Raw genomic sequence first — 6,341 nt, 5'->3', positions numbered from 1 at the left:
AGGGAGGAGGGCATCCCAGTAAGAGGAAAGAGCAGGTATAAAGTTATATTGCATTTGCAAAAATGTAGAACCAGCCCAAATGCCCATCAATCAATGAGTGGATAAAGAAACTGTGGTATAGGCCAGGCGCGGTGGCTCATGCTTGTAATCCCAGCACTTTGGGAGGCTGAGGCAGGCAGATCACGAGGTTAAGAGATCGAGACCATCCTGGCCAACATGGTGAAACCCCGTCTCTACTAAAAATACAAAAATTAGCTGGGCATGATGGCATGCACCTGTAGTCCCAGCTACTCGGAGGCTGAGGCAGGAGAATTGCTTGAACCCAAGAGCTGGAGGTTGCAGTGAGCCGAGATCATACCACTGCACTCCAGCCTGGTGACAGATGGAGACTCGGTCTCAAAAAAAAAAAAAAAAGAAAAAGAAGAAAAAGAAAGAAACTGTGGTATATATGTACGATGGAATATTAGTTAGCCATAAAAATGAATGAATTAATGGCATTAGCAGCCACCTGGATGGGATTGGAGGCTATTATCCTAAGTGAAGTAACTCAGGAATGGAAAACCAAACATTGCAGATTCTTACTTACAAGTGGGAGCTAAGCTGAGGAGGCAAAGGCATAAAAAGGATACAGTGGACTTTGGGGACTCTAGGGGAAGGGTGGGAAGGAGGTGAGGGATAAAAGACTACAAATTGGGTTCAGTGTATACTGCTCAGGTGATAGGTGCACCAAAATCTCACAAATCACCACTAAAGAACTTACTTATGTAACCAAGGACAGCCTGTTTCCCAAAAACCTATGGAAATAAAAAAAAATTTAAACGGTTATATTGCTTAAGACAGGAGGGAAAAGTGAGGGAGAGAAGTGAGACATGAAGCTGGAGGGGGAGCAAGTAGAGCGCAAGGAGGATGCCAAGGAGAGGGGACATTTTCTTGGGGTAATGGAGGGTGTGTTTAAACAGGGGGAACCTGAGCAGATCCAGTGTCAGAGCAGAGGTTGGGCTGGAAAGAGACATGAGCATAGGAGGTGATGTTTGTCCAGCTTCTCTTATGAACTGCTTTTGGCTATGTTGATTAGACCTTCCTTGTAGTCCTTCTGAAATATAGTTTTGGACTTAAAACTAAGTTCCAAATCCTTTGTCTGAAATTTGGAAATCCAAAAAGTTCTGAAAGTTTTTTCATAACTCATTTGGTGCCAGTGACTGACTTGAAGCTATTTGGTAGCTATCTGAGTGGAACAAATATGGGGCTATGTACAATATTTTATTTATCCTACATGGTGTAAATATTCCCACATTTTGCTGCAGAAATTTTGAAGTTTGATTATAGGGTGTTATCCCAGATTCTTTGGGTATATTCTGTGACATACAGCATACACAATTGTGTTGTCTTTCTAACATTCAAAAAATCCTGAATTCTGAAACACATTTGGTCCTGAGGGTTTTGAATAAGGAAATATATGACAGTGATGCATTCTACCTGTCATGTAAAAGAGTAATTACTTTGTATCATCTAAACTTCCCTTCACCCCCTCCTCCACATTTCAGGTTTTAAAAATATCTCATTGTGGTTTTGATTTGCATTTCTCTAATGATCAGTGGTGATCAGCTTTTTTTTCATATGTTTGTTGGCCGCATAAATGTCTTCTTTTGAAAATGTCTGTTCATATCCTTCACCCACTTTTTGATAGGGTTGTTTGTTTTTTTTCTTGTAAATTTAAGTCCCTTGTAGATTCTGGATATTAACCCTTTGTCAGATGGATAGCTTGCAAAAATTTTCTCCCATTCTCTAGGTTGCTTGTTCACTCCGATGATAGTTTATTTTGCTGTGCAGAAGTTCTTTAGTTTAATTAGATCCCATTTGTCAATTTTGGCTTTTGTTGCAATTGCTTTTGTAGAAGGTGTGAGTAAGGAGTCCAGTTTCAGTTTTCTGCATATGGGTAGCCAGTTTTCCTAACACTGTTTATTAAATAGGGAATCCTTTCCCCATTGCTTGTTTTTGTCAGGTTTGTCAAAGATCAGATGGTTGAAGATGTGTGGTGTTATTTATGAGGGCTCTGTTCTGTTCCATTGGTGTATATATCTGTTTTGGTACCAGTACCATGCTGTTTTGGTTACTGTAGCCTTGTAGTATAGTTTGAAGTCAGGTAGCGTGATGCCTCCAGCTTTGTTCTGTTTGTTTAAGGATTGTCTTGGCTATATGGGCTGTCTTTTGGTTCCATAAGAAATTTAAAGTAGTTTTTTCTAATTCTGTGAAGAAAGTTAATGGTATCTTGATGGGAATAGCATTGAATCTATAAATTACTTTGGACAGTATGGCCATTTTCACAATATTGATTCTTCCTATTCATGAGCATGGAATGTTTTTCCATTTGTTTGTGTCCTCTTTTATTTCATTGAGCAGTGATTTTTAGCTCTCCTTGAAGAGGTCCTTCACATCCCTTGTAAGTTGTATTCTTAGGTATTTTATTCTCTTTGTAGCAATTGTGAATAGGAGTTTGCTCATAATTTGGCTCTCTGTTTGTCTATTATTGGTGTATGGGAATCCTTGTGATTTTTGCACATTGGTTTTGTATCCTGAGACTTTGCTGAAGTTGCTTATCAGCTTAAGGAGTTTTTGGCCTGAGATGATGGGGTTTTCTAAATATACAATCATGTCATCTGCAAACAGAGACAATTTGACTTCCTCTCTTCGTAATTGAATACTGTTTATTTCTTTCTCTTGCCTGATTCCCCGGGCCAGAACTTCCAATACTATGTTGAATAGGAGTGGTGAGAGAGGGCATCCTTGTTTTATGCCAGTTTTCAAAGGGAATGCTTCCAGCTTTTGCCCATTCAGTATGATATTGGCTGTGGGTTTGTCACAGATAGCTCTTATTATTTTAAGATATGTTCCATCAATACTTAGTTTACTGAGTGTTTTTAGCATGAAGGGGAGTTGAATTTTACTGAAGGCCTTTTCTGTATCTATTGAGATAATTATGTGGTTTTTGTCATTGGTCCTCTTTATGTGATGGATTACGTTTATTGATTTGCATATGTTGAACCAGCCTTGCATCCCAGGGATGAAGCCAAGTTGATCATGGTGGATAAGCTTTTTAATATGCTGCTGCATTCAGTTTGCCAGTATTTTATTGAGGATTTTTGCATCAATGTTCATCAGGGATATTGGCCTGAAAGTTTCTTTTTTTGTTGTTGTTGTGTCTCTGCCAGGTTTTCATGTCAGGATGATGCTGGCTTCATAAAAAGAGTTAGGGAGGAGTCCCTCTTTTTCCGTTGTTTGGAAAACTTTCAGAAGGAATGGTACCAGCTCCTCTTTGTACCTCTGGTAGAATTCAGCTGTGAATCCATCTGGTCCTGGACTTTTTTTGGTTGGTAGGCTATTAACTACTGCCTCTATTTCAGGACTTGTTATTGGTCTACTCAGGGAGTTAACTACTTCCTGGTTTAGTCATTGGAGAGTGTATGTCTCCAGGAATTTATCCATTTCTTCTAGATTTTCTAGTTTATTTGCGTAGAGGTGTTTATAGTATTCTCTGATGGTAGTTTGTATTTCTGTGATATTACTGGTGATTTCCCCTTTATCATTTTTTATTGTGTCTCTTTGATTCTTCTGTCTTTTCTTCTTTATTAGTCTTGCTAGCGGTCTATCTCTTTTGTTGATCTTTTCAAAAACACAGCTCCTGGATTCACTGATTTTTTGAAGGGTTTTTTGTGTCTCTATCTCCTTCAGTCCTTATCTTAGTTATTTCTTGTCTTTTGCTAGCTTTTGAATTTGTTTGCTCTTTCTTCTCTAGTTCTTTTAATTGTGACGTTAGGTGTTGATTTTAGATCTTTCCCACTTTCTCCTGTAGGCATTTAGTGCTATAAATTTCCCTCTAAACACTGCTTTAGCTGTGTCCCAGAGATTCTGGTACGTGGTGTCTTTGTTCTCATTGGCTTCAAAGAACTTATTTATTTCTGCCTTAATTTTGTTATTTACCCAGTAGTCATTCATGAGCATGTTGTCCAGTTTTCATGTAGTTGTGCAGTTTTGAGTGAGTTTCTTAATCCTGAGTTCTAATTTGATTGCACTGTGGTCTAAGAGACTGTTTGTTATAATTTCTGTTCTTTTGCATTTGCTGAGGAGTGTTTTACTTCCAATTATGTGGTCAATTTTAGAATAAGTGTGAAGTGGTGCTGAGAAGAATGTATATTCTGTTGATTTGGGGTGGAGGGTTTTGTAGATGTCTATTAGACCCGCTTGGTCCAGAGCTGAGTTCTAGTCCTGAATATCCTTGTTAATTTTCTGTCTTGTTGATCTAATATTGACAGTGGGGTGTTAAAATGTCCCACTATTATTGTGTGGGAGTCTAAGTGTCTTCGTAGGTGTTTAAGAACTTGCTTTATGAATCTGGGTGCTCCTGTATTGGGTGCATATATATTTAGGATAGTTAGTTCTTCTTGTTGCATTGATCCCTTTACCAGTAAGTAATGCCCTTCTTTGTCTCTTTTAATCTTTGTTGGTTTAAAGTCTGTTTTATCAGAGACTAGGATTGCAACCCCTGCTTTTTTATTTTTATTTTTTAATTAATTAATTAATTATATTTATTTTTTGCTTTCCATTTGCTTGGTAAATCTTCCTCCATCCCTTTATTTTGAGCCTATGTGTGTCTCTGCACATGAGATGGGTCTCCTGAATACAGCATGCTGATGGGTCTTGACTCTTTATCCAATTTGCCAGTCTGTGCCTTTTAATTGGGAAATTTAACTGGTTACATTTAAGGTTAATATTGTTATGTGTTAATTTGATCTGGTCATTATGATGCTTGCCGGTTATTTTGCCCGTTAATTCATGGTGTTTCTTCATAATGTCAATGGTCTTCACATTTTGGTTTGTTTTTGCAGTGGCTGGTACCAGTTTTGCCTTTCCATATTTAGTGCTTCCTTCAGGAGCTCTTGTAAGGCAGGCCTGGTGGTGACAAAATCCCTCAGCATTTGCTTGTCTGTAAAGGATTTTATTTCTCCTTCACTTGTGAAGCTTAGTTTGGCTGGATATGAAATTCTGGGTTGAAAATTCTTTTCTTTAAGAATGTTGAATATTGGCCCCCACTCTCTTCTGGCTTGTAGGGTTTCTGCAGAGAGATCTGCTGTTAGTCTGATGGGCTTCTCTTTGTGAGTAACCTGACCTTTCTCTCTGGATGCCCTTAACATTTTTTCCTTCATTTCAACCTTGGTGAATCTGACAATTATGTGTCTTGGGGTTGCTCTTCTTGAGGAGTATCTTTGTGGTGTTCTCTGTATTTCCTGAATTTGAATGTTGGCCTGTCTTGCTAGGTTGGGGAAGTTCTCCTGGATAATATCCTGAAGTGTGTTTTCCAACTTGGTTGCATTCTCCCCATCACTTTCAGGTACACCAAAATCAAATGTAGGTTTGGTCTTTTCACATAGTCCCATATATCTTGTAGGATTTTTCATTCCTTTTCATTCTTTTTTCTCTAATCTTGTTTTCATGCTTTATTTCATTAAGTTGATCTTCAATCTCTGATATCCTTTCTTCTGCCTGATCGATTTGGCTACGATACTTGTGTATGTTTCACGAAGTTCTCATGTTGTGTTTTTCAGCTCCATCAGGTCATTTATGTCCTTCTATAAACTGGTTATTCTAGTTAGCAATTCCTGTAACCTTTTATCAAAGTTCCTAGCTTCCTTGTGTTGGATTAGAACATGCTTCTTTAGCTCAGAGGAGTTTGTTATTACCCACCTTCCGAAGCCTACTTCTGTCAATTTGTCAAATTCATTCTCCATTCTGTTTTGTTCCCTTGGTGGCGAGGAGTTGTGATCCTTTGAAGGAGAAGAGGCATTCTGATTTTTGGAATTTTCAGGCTTTTTGTGCTGGTTTTTCCTCATCTTCATGGATTTATCTACCTTTGGTCTTTTCTGTTGGTGACCTTTGGATGGAGTTTTGCATGGTCATCCTTTTTTATTGATATTGATGCTATTGCTTTCTGTTTGTTAGTTTTCCTTCTAACTGTCAGGCCTCTCTACTGCAGGTCTGCTGGAATTTGCTGGGGTCCCACTTCAGACCCTGTTTGCCCAGTTATCACCAGCAGAGGCTGCAGAACAGCAAAGATTGCTGCCTGCTCCTTCCTCTGTAAGCTTCGTCCCAGAGGGGCACCTGCCAGAGGCCAACCAGAGCTCTCCTATATGAGGTGTCTGTCGACCCCTGCTGGGAGATGTCTCCCTATCAGGAGGCACAAGGGTCAGGGACCGACTTGAGGAGGCAGTCTGTCCCTTAGCAGAGCTCGAGTGCTGTGCTGGGAGATCTGCTGTTCTCTTCGGAGCCAGCAGGCCAGAACGTTTAAG

Source organism: Hylobates moloch, unplaced genomic scaffold, assembly GCF_009828535.3.
Source record: "Hylobates moloch isolate HMO894 unplaced genomic scaffold, HMol_V3 SCAFFOLD_5, whole genome shotgun sequence".
NCBI classification, from domain to species: domain Eukaryota; kingdom Metazoa; phylum Chordata; class Mammalia; order Primates; family Hylobatidae; genus Hylobates; species Hylobates moloch.
This window is presented reverse-complemented; position numbering follows the sequence as displayed.